This window comes from Urocitellus parryii, chromosome 7 (genome assembly GCF_045843805.1).
Source record: "Urocitellus parryii isolate mUroPar1 chromosome 7, mUroPar1.hap1, whole genome shotgun sequence".
NCBI classification, from domain to species: domain Eukaryota; kingdom Metazoa; phylum Chordata; class Mammalia; order Rodentia; family Sciuridae; genus Urocitellus; species Urocitellus parryii.
Window position 1 is genome coordinate 90764668 of NC_135537.1, and position 21426 is coordinate 90786093.

The 21426-nt window shown below is 34.3% G+C and overlaps 1 protein-coding gene across 1 annotated transcript in view; it reads right to left on the reverse strand.

The window, feature by feature from the left end:
- LOC144255853 (cohesin subunit SA-1-like) overlaps positions 1–21426 on the reverse strand; it is a 98379-nt gene that overhangs the window by 7372 nt on the left and 69581 nt on the right. The window lies entirely within an intron of this gene.

Consider the following 21426-nt stretch of genomic DNA (forward strand, 5'->3'; position numbering starts at 1 on the left):
CATCATAACATCATGGCACAACTTATTACTCATGTGTTTGTGTTGATGCTGGTGTAAACAAACCTACTATGCATATACAATTATGCACAGTATATAATATTTAATAATAGTAAATGACTTACTAGCTTATGCATCTGCTATATGTTTTATCATTATTTTAGTATATATATCTGCTTATAGGCAAAAAGTTTATTATAAAATAATATACTATGTTTAGCTCACAGCAGCTTTACAAAATCTTGTGATTAGTCACATGCAGTTATTGTGTTTATTCACTGAACAAATGGCCAGGTGACACATCTTTCAGAACATATCCCCATTGTTAAGACACACAACTATACTGTTAGCACAATAATTCCTCAGGTTTGGCTTCTAGGGAATGTGACCTAACTTTTTTGATGAGATTCTGAGGTTGGATTACTTGAAGACTGGATTGTTATGAGGAAGAATCCAATGGTGATAAGTACTGACAATTCCTGACACAGAACAGTATTGTATTTTGCTAGGGTTTTTACCTGTGGGTGAAAAAGAATGTGCACTATTAACTTGTACACCATTCTGACATTTGAGGAAGCAGGGTGAATAAAAGTTAACTATAAGAACTGTGGAACTAAGTATTTGCTGCTATATTGTACTATGATCCTAAAGAGAAAAAATAATAAGATCAGGCCATTAAATTGCCAGTTCAAGGACAGTGCTGCAATTTTTTTTTTTTTTGGAAATTTAATCAATTTTCCTTTGACAAAATCAGAACTACGATAGGAAAGAAGTGGGGTCTAAAAAATATCTGGGTGGATGTAGGTGAGGACCTTTAATTCCTAGTTTCTTCTGAATTTGTGAGCCTCAAAATGACTCATACCCCTTGGTAGAGGAGGCATGATTCCTCCCTATCCACCCCTTTATTGAAAGACTGTGGAAGTTTAAATTTTAGCAGGTATCTTAAGGACAATGCTAGCAGCCCTCATCATGATCTACAGAAATTTCCATTTAGGTTAAGGTTAAATCTCTTCATAGATAAGATCACAAAATAGCAGATAAGGCAGTATCACCTAATCATTCAATGCAAGAGGAACATAATATGGTTTGGATATAGTTTCTTTCCTAAAACTTCATTTGCTAGGAGTTTGGTCCCCAGTTCCCCACGTAATGGTATTAAAAGGTGGTAAAACAGGTAAGAAGTGGAGACTAGTGGGAGGTTAAGTGAATAGGGTCCACCCTTGTGAAAGCACTAATGCTGGTCTGGTAGGAGTGGATTAGTTCCTAAGAGGCTGGGTTGTAATAGAGAGCCTGGCTCCTCCCTGTCCTTTTTCTTTTACCTTGCAAACTCTCTCACACCCACTTCTACTATGCGATCATTTGCCACGGTGTAACAAGAAGGTCCTCACCAGGGGCTGACTAGATGGTGCTGCTTGATCTTGGACTTTGAGGCCCCATATATGTGCTAAATAAACCCACTTTTAAAAATAAACTACCCAGAATGGAGTATGGTTATAGCAACAAAAAATGAACTGGGACAGAGCACAGTATTGTAAAGAGTAGCAAGGTTCAAGCGTAACAATTGGGGATTTACAGAACTGGCTCAAAGGATATGGTCTTCCGGGAGGGAAGATAAGTGGAAAGTCAATGATGAAAGTATTATATAACATATATACTGAGAAAAGATCAACAATGGATGAGTAAAAGGCTGAAGATAGTTGTCTCAATGTACAGTCACAACCTCAGATGTAAGATAGCATGACTGACTTTTCCCTAACCATAGACTTGACATCAATGCCAAGAAAAATGAAATTAATACATCCAAGTTCACACAGTAAAAATTATAAACTGGGCATGTGGTGCATGTCAGTAATCCCAGTGACCTGGGAGGCTGGGCAGGAGGACCACAGGTTCAAGGCCAGCCTCAGCAATTTAGCAAGGCCCTAAAAAAACTTAACGAGACCTTGTCTCCAAAAATAAAAAGGGTAAGGGATTATACTTCAGTATTAGCACCTACATGTTTGTAGTCATCCCTATGTCTAAAATATCATAAATTCTATTTTAGGTTACCTATACTGATTTTCACAGTATTGTATCATTGGGGCCTTGAAATAAATGACTAAATATGAAAGCAGTACCCTTTACTTGGGAATTTAAACAAAGAACAACAAATAGAAAACTATAATTGCAGGGCAATTACAAAAATCCTTTGTTCTAACACTATTTTATAGCATAAAAAGTGACCATGTATGTTTTTATGAAAAAGTCACCCAACTTACTGACCCTCACAGTCTTTTTGGGGAAACATGTCCTTTAATTTAAAGTCTGAACTCTGGATTTTCTTTCTTGGCAGATTGAAATTTAATGACTTTCTGCTTACAAAAAAACAAAACAAAACAAACAAAAAACCCCCCAAGAATAAAATCGACTCTACTGGTCTTCTTAAGATAAATGCTTCTTGAATTATTGCGATGGATACTTTCCTACTAAGGATGTAGAAAAAAATAAAAATTACTGTAAAACAAATTTTTGGGAAAACTCTTGACTAATATAGAGATACTGACACAATCACTGTTCATATACAAGGAATCTCATAGGGCTCTAAAATGAGAAATAATTCAGAATGTCAGAAATGGTACACTACCTAAATCACAGCACAAAAAATGAATTCATATTACAACCAATTTTGTAGATTTTCTACAACAGACCAACTACAGAGGGTTTTCTGTTTTGGTAAGAAGAAGCCTGCAAAGAAAGGAACAGCTGAAGGAGTTTCTGAAAAACAATACTATTTTACATTGTGAATAATAAGTTGACACTAGAGACCATAACTTAAAAGTAAGATCATTAAAATAAATACTAACTTAAGGAGTGTTGAACATTAGTAGAAGGCATTAAAGGAAACACAGAAGCATGTAAAATGATAGAGGAGAGAAGAGGAAGGTTTCTGAAAAGTAAACTTAACACCTGAAGAGCTAAAACTCTCTAGCTTCCTAATTAAATCTAATTATTTATTTTTTCATGCTGACCACAGTTATATATATATTCACAATTTTTTTCCTGTAGTTGTAAATAGACGGGATACCTTTATTTTACTTATTTTTTTTTAACGCAGCGCTAAGGATTGAACCCAGTGCCTCCTACGAACTAGGTAAGTGCTCTGCTGCTGAGCTATAGTCCCTGACCAGAGTTATTTTAAACATACTAAAAATGTAATAGGTTTACAACTATGTTTGCATCTCAGTAGTAGAGCACTTGCCTAGCATATACAATGCCCTGGGTTCAAACCCTAGGCACAGCAAAAGAAAAATAAAAGTAATAGGTCAAATAAATTAAGGCTAGTTTTCCTCTCATTTTTGTTGCATTATTCATTAGTAAAAATAATGACAAAAAAGAGAAAGTCATTGTACCATTTCTCCTACAGAAAACTTGGTGGTTATTTACTACCATGCATTTGTCCTCAGAATTTTGCAATAAAGAGAACTTTGGGTATAAATAAGACTAAAAATACATTGTCAAAGACACATTACCACCAGGTGTGGTGGTGCATGCTTGTAATCCCAGCAGCTTGGGAGGCTGAGAAAGGAGGATCCCAAGTTCAAAGCCAGCCTCAGCAAAAGCGAGGCGCTAAGCAACTCAGTGAGACCTTGTCACTAAATAAAATACAAGATATGGTTTAGGATGTGGCTCAGTGGTTGAATGGCCCTGAATTCAATTCCTGGTTATCCCCCCCCTCTGCCCCAAGACATATTGCCGCCTTTAAAAGGAAGATATCTTCTATATTTTAACTGTCAAACAGACCTATAGGTTAGGTCAAACATGAACTATAAGTGAGATTAAAATAATAGAGTGAAACTTTGCTCAGAATAAACTATATGCTTCCAAAGCAAATATTAAAGTAGGTGATAAAAACATTTGTAAGACGATTAATACAAATTAATCATTCAATCAGAAGATTCCAAATTTTTTAAAGTAATTTTTAAAAATACTTGTTATATCACTAGTACTATTTCTCTACAATCTTCTTTTCAAATTCCCTTCTTAGGGACTGATGAAGGGCACAATGGCACACACACCCATATCACAAGTTCAAGGTCAGCCTCAAAACTTAGCAAGACCTTGTCTCATAATAAAAAATAAAAATAACTGAAAGTGTGTTTCGGTGGTAAAGCATCCCAGGACCAAAAAAATCAAAAAAATAAAAAATAAAAAAGGACTGATGAAATCAAAAGCATCTTTCTATATCTTGTATCCTTTTATAATGTGATTTTGGTTAACTTCCAATGTATTATATTCCAATTAATTATCTCTTCAACATTTTAAAGGCCATCCTATTCATTAAATATAAATCTGTAAATAATTTTTTCATAGTATTTAAAATGGAGGTTTTTCACAACCACTTGTTCTTACTCTGAGCCACTTACTTGATGAAGCAAGTGGGTCATCTAGTCTGTACAATTCTCACACTGTCGATTAAATGATACCATGGAATTTCAGTCAGATTATTTTTCATATGTCTTATAAATTAATAATAGACTAGCATAATACAATTGAAATTCATCTTTTGACATTAGGGTTGGTGGGTGGCACACAAGGTGTTAAAGTGCCACCTGTCATAGCACCCACTATTTCAAGTATATAAATGCAGTAACATCATGTTTTATCAATCAAGAAAACTGAATGATACTTCTGGAAAATTAATGGCTGATATCCATAGCATACTGTTCATATCTGGGAGGTAGATTATATTGTCAACTATACTGGCACTTGTTTTGAATGGCTGAATTTTTTATATATCAATAGTAAGCTAAAACAGATCTAATACAAATTGATATAAGGTCTGATAAAATAAAATACAAATCAGTTAAAGTTAACACCATGAAATTAAAGAATTCTTGTTTATATGAGAATAATAGGCTGAAAGCTTTGGCAAGACTCAATAAAAATCAATCATTAAATAGTAAATGCTGTTTTACTTGGTGTTACAGATTCAGGGAAATCATAAAAAGACAGTGATCCCTGACAAGGGATAACACAAGGTAAGCCTTAAAATTGGACCAGTTCTATACATGCCAGGCAGCATAGTAAGCAGGGAAACCTAAGCAGAGCTAGGACATAATAGAGTGGAGAAGGAGCTGGGACTTCAGCAAGGCCAAGGTGATTATATGATATAAGGTGCAGGATCAAAAGGGACAGCTAATCAGAAAGAGAAGGTTCTAAAATCTGCAAAAGAACCCTATGGTCTCTTTAGCTGAGTAGTAGAGAGTATATATGTGAAGAAACCACCCTAGGATGGAGAAAGAATAGAAGGACCAGAAAAAATAAGCATGGGGGCAAAAACACATGGGTAGAAAATTTGTGTTCTGATAGGCCAGGGTGGGAACATCTTATAATTCACAGGAGACAGAATAGAGTACAAAATTTATTATCTAAATACTGGAGAGAAAATTAGCTTTAGACTAAATGCTCTTCCAGTCCACTTAACAAACCTTAAAAGTAGGTATGAAAAGATTAAACATAACTGTGTCCAAGAAAAAAAGTACAAGTAATATTTGTAATAATATAAACCTATCCGAAACAGAAAGAAAAACCCAACATGTCAGGCATTCAATAAAAAATACAAGTCCTGAAAGGAAAGAGAAAAATGAAAAAAAGTGCCTACATGTTCAAGAAGCTACAGAAAACCATAATATGTTAAGGAAAGACAATAAGAAAGAAAAGGAAGATCACAAACATAACAATACCATAACAGAACAGTGTAAAAGCAACCAGTAGGAGAAACACCTAAAAGTAACCAAAGTAAAAAGAAATAAACTACAAAGGATGCAAGAAAAGAATGACAGGAGACTTCCTTTTAAAGGTGGCGTTAAGGCAATACAGAAACAGTGAATCTATTACTTTAAAGAATAAAAACACAAAAAAGAACTTCAACATTTAACCTAGATTTCCATACCAAGAGGCAAAATATTCAGACATGAAGGTAGGATAACAGAAGAATGAAAATTCTTCTTCACTCCTTGCAGGGGGCATATACAAGGTGGAGGTTGTTGCCAGGTGTGGTGGCACACTCCTGTAATCCAAGTGATTCTGAAGACTGAGGCCAGAGGATCAAAAGTTCAAAGCCAGCTTTAGCAACTAAGCAAGACCCTTTTTCAAAATAAATATCAAAAAGAGCTCGGGGTCAGGGATGATGGGGTTTTGGCAAAGTGGAAGAGGGCTTGCCTTGCATGTGTGAGGCACTGGGTTCGATCATTAGTACCACATAAAAATAAATAAAAATATTGTGTCCAACTACAAGTAAAATATATATATATATATATATATTAAAAACAACAACAACAAAACCCAATACCAACCCCGCTCCCAACTTTGGTCCTCTGGAAATCAGTTAAGGAAAAAAAAAAAAGGCAAAAACATTTACTTATAAAAAGTTAGTGAACTTAGGATAAGAAGAATGGATGCCTATGGCATTCTGGCATGAAACTGATTTCTTCAAAAATCCTAAGATAGAGTAGATTGCCAAGGTTGAGCATGCCTATGAACACCATCAACTTTGATGCTCAGGGAGCTGATTTGTTGGAATCCAAGTACTAAATACTCATAAGCACAGAAGAAGGCAACTTAAAAGAATACATTATATAAGAAAATAAGTGGGGGGAAAAGCTAAAGCTCTGTGCTCCCCCCCACAAGTATAAAAACGAAAAACAAAACAGCAAAGTATGGCCCATACTCGGGATCTGAGACACTGTAGGACTCTGTGGGCCCACATGTCAAATACCAAGAATCTTCTCTTTTGATCATAATAAGGATTGATGAGACATAGGTCTCAAGAAAGCTAGGCAAACTGGGTGTGGTGGCACATGCCTGTAATCCTAAAAGCTCAGGAGACCGAGACCCTAAGTAACACAGTGAGACCCTGTCTCACAATTTAAAAAAATCAGTAAAAAGGGCTGGGGATAGAACTAAGTAGTAAAGTGAACCCTATGTTCAATCCCCAGTACCAAAAGCAGAATGCTAGGTATGCACTCGACCACTAAGCTAATATGCCCAGCTTTACTAAAGACAATTTAAAGTGGCTCTAACAAATATAACCAAAGAATTAAAGGAAAGCATATATGAAGAATTAAATGAAACATTATGAAAATAAATTAACAATAAATCGTGAAAAAAGAAATGCATCAAAAATATACAACTGCAAAGGAGAAGGATGCCCATTCTTTCATCACATTTGCAACACAGTACTAGAAATCCTAGCCAGAGCAATTAGGTAAGAAAAAGAAATAAAGGGCATACAAAGTGGAAAGTCATCATCAAATTGTCACTGTTTGCAAATGACCTGATCGTATATATTTAAAAAACAAAAACAAAAAACACCCAGACTCTCTGCCAGAAAACAATTACAAGTAGTAAATTAACTCATCCAAGTTGAAGGACACAAAATCAGACTTAAACACACACACACACACACACACACACACACACACACACACACACCCTTCAGCAGCACTGTTATACATCAACAGCATCAAAATTACCTGAAATAAGAATCAAGACAGCAATCCATACACCAAAGTACAAATGACATGTTTCACAGAAAAAAAAAAAAAAATACTAAAATTTATATGGGTTCACAAAATACCCCCAATAGACAAAGCAACTTGGGAAAAAACAAAAATACAGGAGGCATTTTACTGCCTCACTTCAAAATATACTACAAAACTGCTGGGCATGGTGACAGGTACCTATAATCCCAGTGACTTGGGAGGTGAAGGCAGGAGGACTGCAAGTTCAAGGCCAGCCTCAGCAATATAGCAAGACCCTACCTCAAACTTTAAATAAACAAACAAACAATAAATAAAAGGGGATGGGGATGTGGCTCAGTAGTTACCTATGGCACTTGGGATCAATCCCCAGTACCCCTCTTCCCCCAAATACTACAAAGTAATGAAAACATCCTGGGATTGGCAAAAAAAGAGACATATAGACCAATGGAACAAAACATATTAGAAGTAAACACAAGCATATATAGCCAACTGACTTTTGAGAAAGATTTGAAAAACACACATAGGAAAATGAATCGTGTTTTAAATAAATGATGCTGGGAAAATTGGGTATCCACATGCAGAAGAATAAAATGAGACCTCATTTCAAAAATCAACTGTACATGGACTAAAGATTTATGTAAGATCTGAAATTCTGAAACCACTAAAAGAAAACAGGAAAAATCCTTCAGGATACTGCTATAGCCAAAGATATTTTAAGAAGCGCACACACACACACACAGCAAAACAAAACAAAACAAAAAACAGAAATAGTATAGGAAACAAAAGCAAAAAAAAAAAAAAGGTATCATATTAAACTACTAAATGTCTGTACAGCAAAAGAAGCAATAAAGAGTGAAGGTCTTAAAGAATGGGAACTTATACCTCTGAATAAGTTTAACACTGATCATGTTTTTGTACCTGGTTTATTCCACTTAAAATGCCCTTGAGGCTTATCCATGTTTTCACAAATGATACAATTTCATCCTTTTTTTTTTTTTTTAAGACTGAGTAGTATTCTGTTAGTATATACACACACCACATTTTCTCTATCCATTATTCTGTTAATGGACACTTACATATTTTGGATATTGTAAATATTGCTGCAATAAATGGGGGCATAGCTGTCTTCTTGACCCAGTGATTTCATTTCTGTTGGATATATAACCATTAGTATACCGGATTACTAGATTATATGGTACTTCTTTTTTTTTTTTAACTTTGGAGGAATCTGCCTAACTTTTTCCTTAGTGACTGTACTAATTTACATTCATAACAATAACATATGAATTCCCTCTTCTCCACGTTCTCACAAGTTTGTTATCTTTTTGATAATAACCATTCTAACTAGGGTGAGATGATACCTCATTGTGCTTTTGCTTTGTATTTCCTCGATGGCTATTGATATTAAGATCAGAAATAAGTACTTTTTCCCTGTGAATTACTGTACTGGAGAGTACAGCCAGTACAAAAGGAAAAAATAAAGGTGACGTCACCAAGATGATTGACAAACAAGAGATGCCAGACTTCTATCCATAGGAAGAGCCAAATGAAGAAAAAAGAATAGCTATTTCACTGGAGTGTTTCTATGGGGACATGGAAGAGACAATAGGGATTATGAGGATACACGCACGATGGTCTTTTAAAGAAGGCAACTAAGCAATCAGCATATACTTTCTCACCATGTCTTTTGAGACTGGCCTCTAACCAAGACACTCAGCATGGAAGTCAGAGTCTCCTAGCAGTCCCTATTCACTTCAGATGCCTGAATCATTTGCTGTTAGATAAGTCTTCAGTCTTCTAAGATCATGAGCACCATTTGGGGAGCTACTGGGTTACCATACTACACTATCCCCAGAAAAAGAGCCCAGCCCACACTATGCCCACTCTACCACAGGTTCCTGATACAGAGTACCACTTTAAGACTCTGTCCACCTAGGAATCCGTATAGCAGCCAGGCAGTTTCTCCTAGCCAACTCAGCCTTCTGTACTAGCTGCCCAGTTTCATATGGTCCTGGGAAGCCCTAGGCAGCCTACCTTGAGGACATGGCCAACTGAGGTCCCTTTAAAACAATCAGGAGGGCCTGCAGTCAGGCAACTCATTTTTAGAAGCTCAACCTGTTGATGAACTGGAAAGCAGGTTCCCTTGGTGACACACACAACCCTGGGAGGCAGGTGGGCAGACCAGCTTAGGCTTAAGAGGTCCTACGAAGTTACCAGTAAATTCCTCAGTGCTGAATGGATATACTTCAGCCATCTGGGGTGGCCTGGCCCCCATTGCATTTACCTGGACCCACTGGTTCAATCCCAACCCCATGAGCCTTCAAGAAGTGACAGGTGCTATGCCTCTGCTACTGGTCCAGCCAAGCAAACATCAGATCACATATGTGGGAATCCTGGGTGGACTGGGTGATTCCAGGAGAAATCATATAAGCATAGAAAATATGCACCATAAAACAGAAGAAGCCACCTGAGGCCCAGCAGTGCTGAACACAACCTAGAAACTGGCTACAGCTGAGCACACACAAGCACTATTCTAGGAATACATAAATTTCAGTCCCTACCAAAGCTGTCCCCTCTTCAGTAGCTGACAGAAGCATCCTGTACTGCCATAGCACAGTGCATGCCCTAAGAGCAGCCTGTTTATGCAACCCCAAAGCTGTCAATAGTAGACTCAGGCTCAATCATGCTGGTGTCCGAGCCACAGGCGTCTACTCTGCACCTCCTGCAGGTTACTCAGTGCCACTATGGATGGGACCCTACACTACAGCCCAGGGTTGCCACACTCTGTGCATCTTGAAATCTACACAGGTAAGCTCAGTCCAGTTGACAGCTCTGGGTGCAGGAAACACTTTTATAGGCCGGCACATAAGACTGCAATCCCAACCAGGAAGAGACTGGATGCTAAACTACAGACAATTAGGGGTTCTTTCTCTCACCCTCCAGAAAGCCATAGGCACACCCAGCATACCAAACAACAGAGGGAGCAGAATAGACTTGCATCAGAGGTGGGCTAGAGAGGTTATTACCTCCACATCCAGAGAAACTTACAGGCAAACTAGGAGGTGAGGGCATTTACTAAGCCTGCCAAAACCCAATGAAATTCAAATCCAGAAGGCCCAATAAGAAATCTCTCCATCTCAATTAGTTTAGTAAGAAATAATTTAAAAATAGTTTTTTATTTCACAGATATTATTTTTATATTGATTTGCTAGGTTTCTCCCTATTATTTAATATTGTATTCATTAACACAATTATATATATATATATATATATATTTAATTAATTAAATGGATTTACTCATTCCTCTTTCTCCTTGTTCACTTTATATTCTCTCCCTCTTTTTCTTTTTGTGTTTTCTACTACTGTCTCTCCAATGCCATTTCCTTTCCCTCTTTCCTCATCATGACCCCACAGTTTAATAGCAATGTACTTTCTTTAATACCTAATTTCTTAACTTGTGCTAGAGAATTACTCCACATTTCCACTTTTAGATAAAAGAGATTGAGAAGAACATGTTCAGAATATTTTTTGAAGGTTTATTAGTATATGGCTTTGTTCTGAATTGATCACAGCTGATTGTATCTCCTCTCAAAACAGTGTGAGGGACTGAATATAAAAACAATGTTGGGTGTGAGTTTTGACATAGACATATTCCCAACTCAGGGCACACAATTAAGACAAACAGCTCACTAAAAAGTTCCTTACATAACACTGGAAGAGATAATCATCCTAGCAGATGTAAAAATATCAACCCAGGAATACAAAAAATGTGAGGAAACAAGGTAATAAGATAGTTTTCAAAATTCACATCTCTCCAATAACTGATTTCATAGACACTGAAGTCAAGAAAATGTCAGATGAAGAATTCAACAAGTTTTTGGACAGGGGTTGTAGCTCAGTGGTAGAGCGCTCCTCTAGCAAGTGTCAGGCACTGGATTTGATTCTGAGCACTGCATAAAAATAAGCAAATAAAATAAAGGTATTGTCCATCAACAACTAAAAATATTTTTTAAAAATTCAAAAATTGGTTAAAATGATCACTGAAGTAAAATAACATCTATCAAATAAACTAAAGGAAGAAAGGTAGGCTATAAAAGAGCATTTCAATTTAAAGATACAGATTCATAAAAAGCACCAAACAGAAATCTTGGAAATAAAAATCTCAATCAAATAAAAAAGTCATTTGAAAGTCTTACTAATAGATTAGGTGATGTAGAAAACAAAGTTTTAGGCTTTGAAGAGAAAATATTAATGAGAATACTTTACATGAGCAGAGTATCTAAGAAATATGGGACATTAAAAGACCTAACAAGGCTCATAGAACAAGAGAGATACATGACACTGATATACCAAAAATACAGACCAAGTAAAGAATTTTCAAAAGCTACAAGACAGAAATGCCAAGGTCATGTATAAAGGAAAACCAGTCACAATGACAGCAAATCTCTCAGCAAAAACTCTAAAGGCCAGGAAGGCTTGGAACAAATTGTTTCAAGCCCTGAAAGAATGTAATTATAAACCTAGATTGCTATTTCCACTAATTATGTGACAGACCCTAAGAAGAAATAAAAAATTTATGTGATAAGCATAAACAAAAGGAAATCATGACCACTAAGCAAATACTATAGAAAAATAGAAAATTCTACACACAGAAGATGATAGAAGTTTTAATAAGGAGATCTCGGAAAGGAATAAATCTCATTAGAAGAGTATATTAGTCATCCACAGACTGAAAATGAAAAGATGGAAAATTATATTTAATGCAGATGGAGCCTGAAAGAAGCAGGGGTGGTAACTCTCACATCAGAAAGAAGCAAATTTTAATCCAAAAAAAAAAAAAAAAAGTGGCTAAAGAGATCACTGGTAGAGAAAAAAGTCCAACAAGAAAAAATAAAGATTGAAAATATTATCCCCCAAATACCTATGCACTGAATGAGACAAAATAAACAATATTTGACAGTAAGACTCAGATAAATTCCAATACAACAATCATGGTAACTTCAATATAATTCTCCAATAGATACATCATCCAACTATAAAATCAACAAAGACACTACACAAATAAAACCTACTATAGATCAAATGGACTTAGGGACATCTACAGAATATTTCATCCAACAACAGCTGAATATGCTTTCTTTTCAGATGCTCATGAAATGTTCTCCAAGGTAAACCCTATTTTAGGACACAAAACAAGTCTTTGAAAACATTTTTTCAAAAACTGAAATAATTCTTTGCATCATATCAGATCATAACAAAATAAATTCATTGGCCAAGAAAACTATAGAAACTATATAAATACATGGAGATTGAATAATGCAATTCTGAATGATGAGCACAGGACAGGCATGTTAGGTCACAAAATAAGTCTCAGCAAATTTGAAAAAAATGAAGCCAAAGCATGTATCTTCCTCTGAAAACAATGGAATATAACTAGAAAAACAGTAAGAATTTTAGACACTGACTATAGAAATACATGCATATTAGAAAATATTCTCTTCACTAACCAATAGGGAAATTTAAAAATTTCTTGCAAACATATAAAAATAATGTTCTAAAACTTATGGCAATATGGTAAAAGCAGAACAAATAGGTAATTTTTATAGTAGCAAGTACTTACATTAGAAAAATAAGATTTCACAAAAACAAATTAAGGATGTAAATTAAACAACTAGAAAAGAATTAACCAAACCCCCAGTTAGTAGAAGAAAAAAAAATAACAAATATTGAGCAAAAATAAATAGAGCCTTAAAAAATACAAAAGATTAATAAAAAAGGGATTTTTTAAAAGATAAACAAAACTGACTAATCTTTACTATGTAGACTAACTAAACAACAATAGCATCAACAAAAAAGAAACAGAAGACCCAAGTAAATAACATCAGGGAATACAAATACAAAGAATCATTAAGGATTATGATGTATAACTATATAGGAATAAATTGAAAAACCTAGAATAAAAGTATAAATTTCTGGATACATATGACCTAACAAAGTTGAATCACAATGACAAAAATCAGAAGTGATCAATAACCAGTAATACAAAAATTTACCAAAGAAGAAATGCCTAGGATGAGATGGCTTCATGCCTGAATTCTGCCAAACATTTAAAGAAGGAATAATGCCGGTTCTCCTCTAAATACTTTAAAGAAATGAAAAGGAGGAAACCCCTGAAAACTTACTCTGTTAAGATAGCATTACCCTGATAAATAAACCAGGCAAAAACAAACAACAGCAAAAACAGACTATAGCCAGGCGCGGTGGTGTATATCTGTAATCCGAGTGGCCCAGGAGGCTGAGGCATTAAGCAACTCAGTGAGACCCTGTGTCTAAATAAAATACGAAATAGGGCTGGGGATGTGGCTCTGTGAAACTGCCTCGAGTTCTCTCTCTGATCCCTGCCCCCCCTCCTCTCCCCCCAAAACCAAGATCATTACAGATCAATATCCCTGATGAACAAATATGCAATAATTCTCAAAACTATGTTAGCAAATCAAACACAAAAGTACATTAAAAAGATCCTGTGCCATGATCAAATTAAATTCATCCCAGGGATACAGGGAGGTTCAAAATAATAAACTTAGCACAGTAATACATTAATAGAAGAAAGGACAAAATCATCTAATTATGTCAGTGGATAGAAAAACTGTATTCAATAAAATTCAATGTCCCTTTGTGATAAAAACTCTCAAAAAATTAGATAAAAAAGAAATGTACTTTGAGATAATGAAGCCCACATGGGACAAAATTGTAACCAATACTCTGAATAGGTAAAAGCTGACATCATTCATTACCTCTAAGATGAAGGAAAAGATAATGATGTCTATTGTCACTGTTCTCATTCAACACAATATTGGAAATCTTAGGCAGAGGAATAAAGCAAGAGAAAGAAATAAAGGGCACCCAAATAGGAAAGAAGAAAGTAAATTATTTTTGTTTATAGAGGACATGATTTGATATATAGAAAAAACTGAAGATTCTTCTGAACTCTTAAAAAGGATAAATTTCATTAAGGTTGTAGGATATAACAATTAGCAAAAATCAGTAGCTTTTTTACTTAAATATGCCAAAAACAAAATTGCTAAAAAACTAATCAATAAAATAGTCCCATTCGCAATACCTACAAACTTAAGTGAAAAGAAGTAAAAATAAAATACCTAGGAATAAGTTTAAACAAGTGACTAATCTCTACAACAAACATAACAAAATGCTGATGAAATAAATTGAAGAGGACAAAAGTAAATAGAAAGACACTGCCTGTTCATGGAGTAAAAAAATATTTATTATTAAAATATCCACAGTACTCAAATCAATCTGCAAATTCAATATTATTCCTAACAAAGCAAATATGTTTTCTCAGAACATAACTAAAAGTTTTATTCAATCACAAAAGGTACCAAATAGCCAAAGCAGTCCTGAGCAAAAAAAGCTGAAGGTACTATAATACCTGACTTCAAAAGATACTACAAAGATATAGTAACCAAAACAACATGGTGTTAACATAGACTCCAAAGAATTGAGTTCCTAGAGATAAATCCACCAAATAACAGTGGACAGTTTTGGATAAGGTACCCATAGTGTACATTGAGGAATGGAAAGTTTCTTCCTTGAACTGTTCCAGAAAAACTGGATATATATATCCACAAGATGAAAACTAGATCCCCATCTTTCACCATATAAAAAAAAACTACAAAAAAATGATAAAAAATTAAATGTAAGACTCGTATCTATAAAACTACTAGATGAAAATATAGAGAAATGTTACAGTACATTGGTCTGGGAAAAGATATTTTTTGCTATCAATTCACAAACACAGGAAAAAAATATGTGATAAATTGGATTATCATAAACTAAAACTTCTTCATGATACTGAAACCCATCAAAATAATGAAGACATAACTGACAGAGAAAATATCTGCAAGCCATGTATCTGACAAGGGACTAATATTTAGAATATACCAGTTAATAAAAACCTCAAGACAAAAACAATCCAGTTTTCAAAAGACTGAAAGACACAGACTTTTTCACAAAGACAGTAAAAAAATGGCCAATAAAGGATCAACCTAGGCACCTACTGACAAAAGAACAGATAATTAAAATGTGATATGTAGATACAATGAAATATTATTCAGTCATCAAAAGGATGAAAGCTTGTCCATTGTGAGACGAGAGATGAAGTAGAAGACATTATGTTAAGTGAAGCAAGTCAGGCTCAGAAAGAATATGTTCTTCGACATATATAGAACAAAAGTTGGATCTCAAAGAAGTGGAGAAGAGAATGGTGGTTACCAGAGCCTGAGTAGGACATCGGGAAAAGAAGACAGAGAGTGAATTATTAACAGGTAGAAGGGTACAGCTGGATAGGAAAAATAACTCCTAATGTTTTACAGCACAACAGCCTAACTATAGTTCACAACAATTAACTGAAAATATTTCAAAATAGGTAGTAGAGAAAATTTCAAATATTCCTACCACAAAGAAATAATAAATGCCTTAAGTGACAGATAAGCTAATTACCCTGACATTATCTACATTTGTGCACATGTATTAAGTGTCAGATTATACTCCATAAGTTTGTATAATTACGATGCATCAATTAGAATAAAGATACTTTACTTTTAGAAGTAAAGAGATAACAGAAGCAAAAAGTAAAACTCTCTTTATTCAAAAATGACCGTATCTCACATGTAGAAAAGTTCTAAACAACCTAAAAAAAAAAAACAGAATAAAACAAAACGCACAACACCCTGACCAAAACTGCTAGGATAAAATTACTTTGTACAAACTTTAAAAACTGTATTTTTGTGTAATAGCAGGGAACAATCTAACACAAAATAATAAAATCGCAGTTACAAGATAAAATATGAAAACAATTAGAAAAGAATTGATTCATTACAATTCATATGAAAACTTCTGAAGCCTTTGTGTAAAATAGGACAAGTTTATCCCCAAATTTGTATTCTGCAAAGGACCTACAATACTCAAAACAACTTTGAAAAGGAAGAACAAAGTAGAAATACTATGTTGCCTAATTTAAAAATCTTACTCAAGGGCTGTGGCTGTGGCTCAGTTAGAGTATTTGCCTAGCACATGTGAGGCCCTGGATTCGATCCTTAGCATCACATAAAAAATAAATGAATAAAATAAAGCTATAGAAAAAAAAAGTTACTTCATTTAAAAAAAAATCTTACTCAAATGCTACTCAAAGAAGGTAGCATGGGGGTAAGGACAAATAGCTCAGAATGCAAATCAATCTACAAGTTCAGTATTGTTATCTTTATACCTAAAGTAGTCAGATACATCCATTAAAATAAAAAGAGATTAATATATTTTGAAGATGCAAAACTTCTTGGGCAAATTCTAGCAAATCACATTCAATAATATTTAAAAATATAGCATTAAAAAATAAAAAGAAAAAACTACAACATGACTGTGGGTTTTGACCCATGAATAAATGTAAACATATGAAAGTCAAATAACTCAGTTCATCACATTAACAATGTTCAAAAAGAAAATTACACAATGATCTCTAGATGCAGAAAAGCAATTCATAAAATCCAATGTACATTCTGAATTAAAACTTTCTGAAGAACAGAAACAAACAAACTTTTTCAGTCTAATAGATGGCATCTATGAAAACCTTACAGTAAATAATACATTTAATGGTGAAAGACTAATTTTTTTAGACAAAAAAGCCAGACTAATGAGAAATATATATTGTATAATTCTATTGCTGCAAAAGTCTAAAAGAGAACCATGAATCAAATAGCAGAACAGGATGATGCAAGGGTAAAGTGCTGAGAAAGTAGGTAGGGAGGAACTACAAAGTGCCAAGAAAAATCTTCTAAGGTTGATGGACTTATTATTTATCTTGTGGCTTTTCAGGTACTTAATATGTCAAAACCCATTCAATTATACAATTAAATGTGCAGTTTTACCTCAATTATACATCCACAAAGAACAAAAGACTACATGACTACATGCCACATACATGTAAGCTCTTTTCTTGTTGTTTCAAATAAATGGGTCAGTATTGGATTATGTACAAGGTTTATGCAAAAAAGAGGATATAAAGATCTAACCAGACAATCCATACTAAAACTAAGGCCTTGGTCCTGTTTCAAAAGATATTTATATACTTTTGAGTTAAAATGTTTAAATTCTGCTAAAATCTCAAAGTTATATATAAACACACACCTACACACAAAATTTCTTACGTTAAACTACTGCTTTATATGAATTTATCAACTACAGTTTCAAATCTATCTGAAAACAGTGCCTCTATTGGAGTGTATCTACCTATACATATACTGCATCTAAGTAACAGAAATATAGGTACACAATCTATTAATTTTATGTCAAATATGCTTTTATAATGTAGTATTTTCAAAGTTTTATGACTTCACAGAAAGACAAACTAAACTCATTCGTAATGTAGTATGACAAAAAATATTTCGCTAACAATTCCTTTCTTATTCTTGTCCTCTTTCTTCTTAACAGACATGTTTAAAAAAGATTAGTCATTAATTTGATCATTAAACAAGACAGTAAGTAACACAGATCAAGAAGTAAAGCATTTAATTTTTTTCAAATGTGAAAAACATATCTTATTAAGGCTACATTAATTTAATAATCACATAAATATTCTATTAGAACAAATGCCAAGTCCATAGGCTGCCTCCAACAGTAGACAGTCTGAGTTTGGAAGAATGTGGCAGTAATAAGTGCATATTCTCCACATGTCATTTACATAGCATTTATAGCCACAGTTGTTTTCCAGAAAACAAAAGTAATAATCAGTAGAGTATTATGGCTTTACAGTTAGTCTGTTACAAATAAGCAATAATTATCTAAGGTAAAGACTTTCTAAATGACTTTAAAAATCCCTTACCGGTATCTATGAACAAATATGCCCTTAAAAATAGAGTTCATCATATTTTCGATTTCATCCTGGTTTTCTTGTAGGTGGTGGGGGGAGAAAAGACAGTAAAAAATGTAAATTGAAAAACTGGCCATTTTATTTGGAATGAACATTTCCAACTGTTTTAAAATCCTGGTTATTATCTATCCTTTCTCTCATTATGCAATAGATGTTTGAAATAACCAGTATACTTGCATTATTTCTACAGCCTTATCACCTTAAATCTCTTGCTGTCTCTATCTAGACACGGATTAGCCAGGAATGGTAGTGAATATCTGTAATTTAAAGGACTCAGGAGCCTGAGGCAGGAGGAATTCAAGTTTGAGGCCAGTTGCAGCAACTTAGCAAGATCCTCCGCAACTTGGTGAGACCCTGTTTAAAAATAAAAAAATAAGAACAACTGGGGATTGAAAAAGAACTCAGTAGTGCCTCTAGGTTCAATCCCCATTTATTAAAGAGAAAAGAAACAAGAAGAAAAAATAGATATATACTACACAATGACTAACAAGGTAAAGTGATCAGGCTCCTATCTCCAAAGTATCATCTGCTTTGTGAATAGGCCTAAATTTCTACACATCTCACCAAATCAGGTCTTTGGCTTGGTGTTGTTTTCCTTAGATAAGGGATCATCAGTGATCAATATATCTGTCATTCTACAAGAACTTCCTACTCCATCTAAAGTAACCAAATATTACTTTCCATCTGAGTAATTCACAACTGAAAGTAGGCCAAGTTCCTCAATTAGGAGGCATAAGAGAAAACAGTGGTGTAATGGAACAAAATAAACTACTACAGGAAAGATAAGTTTCAGGCAACATCAGTGATCAGAGATAAAGTTTATTTACTACTCAAAAGCAGTGCTATAACATGACACTTGATATGGTATTTATTATTCCAATTTATCTTATCATTTGCTGTATAATAATGTCCAGTGACATATTTCCTATTGCTAAAAACATGATAATAAAATTCCTTCAGATTTATTCTTTGCTGTATGCTATTTCAGATTTTACTAAGTTTGAGAACAGAGAAAGATGTTCCTTAACTTAAGATGGTATTATATCCTGATCAATCCATTTTAAGTTTAAAATATTGTTAAGTCAGCAATGCATTTAACCTATCAAATATCACAGCATCACCTAACCTACCTTAAATGTGCTCACAACACTTAAACTAGTAGCCTGCTGATGGGCAATCATTTAACACAAAGCCTATTTTATAATAGAGTGTTGAACATCTAATGTATACACATAGATGGGCATTTTGTAGCCATGATGGGATAAAAAAACTGACAACACAATATCCAAAAAACTACTGGCAATACAGTATACCTCAGAGAGTATTATGATTGTGTAGCTGAATGTGAACCACTACTGTCCAGCATCAGAAGAGAATGAGTATGGTATTATGTGTACTACTAGCCTGAAAAAAAAGAAAAATAAAATTTGAAGCAGAGTTTTATGCTAAATATATATGGCTTTTGCTCTACTGTAAGGTAAGAATAATTTTAAGTAATATCATCATATATGGCACCATTTGTACTTTTTGAGTAAATCATTCAAATTATGGTAACTTATTGTGAATTATAAAAATTCCTTTTGCTTTATTAATTACTATAGAAAACTGATTCATAAGAGTCCTACATTTTATGGGCTGAAGTTGTAGCTCAGTGGTAGAGCTCTTGGTTAGCACATGTGAGGCACTGGGTTTGATTCCCAGTACCGCATATAAATAAATAAAGATCCATCAACAATTAATAAAAGCATTAAAAAAAAGAGAAGAGTCCTACATTTTAGTTGGCAATACTTAATAAAGCCCTGTTCCAATATTTACCTCCACAACATTTCAAGCATAATGTGTTAGGGGTTAAAAAATGTTCTTCAAAAATTTGTACAATTAAGTTGTAATGCACAGTAACTCAAAATATGGCCTTATTTGGAAACAAGGTTGTGACAAAACAATTCTTAAAAATGGGGTCACACTAGAGTAGGGCAGGCCTCTAATTCAACATGACTTGTACTGGTTATAAATAGAACAGATGTAAAGACAGACAAACATACACAGGAAGAACATCATGAAGACTGGAGTCATGCTCTTAGGAGAGAAGCCTAGAACATATCTTTCCCTAACGCCTTGAGAGAACATGGTCTTGTCAACACCCAGATCTTGGACAGCTATCATCCAAAACTACAAGAAAATAAATTTCACTTGTTTAAATTACTCAGATAGTGGTACTTCATTCCAGCAGTCCTATAAAACTTATACAAAATGGATAATAAAGATATTCGAGAGGGCTAGGGATGTGGCTCAAATGGTAGCGTGCTCGCCTGGCATGCGTGTGGCCTGGGTTCGATCCTCAGCACCACATACAAATAAAGATTTGTGTCTGCTGAAAACTAAAAAACTATTAAAAAGATATTCTCTCTCTCTCTCTCTCTTAAAAAAATATATTAGAGATACATTGCTTTTTCTTACCCATGAATAACACATTATTCATACACACACACACACACACACACACAATTCCTTTTCAGCAATGTGATACTCTTTTCTCAAGTTAAAAGGTATATTATTACAAATCTAAAAATTTTACTTCCAATTAGATTATAAAATTGTTCCTATTAAAAATCCAGTTTTAAAATGTTTCAACATATATATGTAATGTTATTCTAAGCCAGGTGCAGTAGTTCACACCTGTAATCCCAGTTGTTTGGAAGGCTGAGGCTCACAAGTTCCAGGCCAGCCTCAGCAACTTAGCAATACCCTGTCTCAACATAAAAAATACAAAGGGCTAGGAATGTACCTCAGTGGTAAAGCATCTCTGGTTTTAATCTCCAGTACCCAAAAGAAAAAAAAAAAAAAAAACAGTCTAAAACTGGGCCCAATGGAAGGAGGTATAGTTCATTGGTTGAAAGCCTGCCTAGCTTGCATGAGTTCCTGGGTTCAATCATGAGCACAGCAAAATAAAAAAAAAAGAAAGAAAGA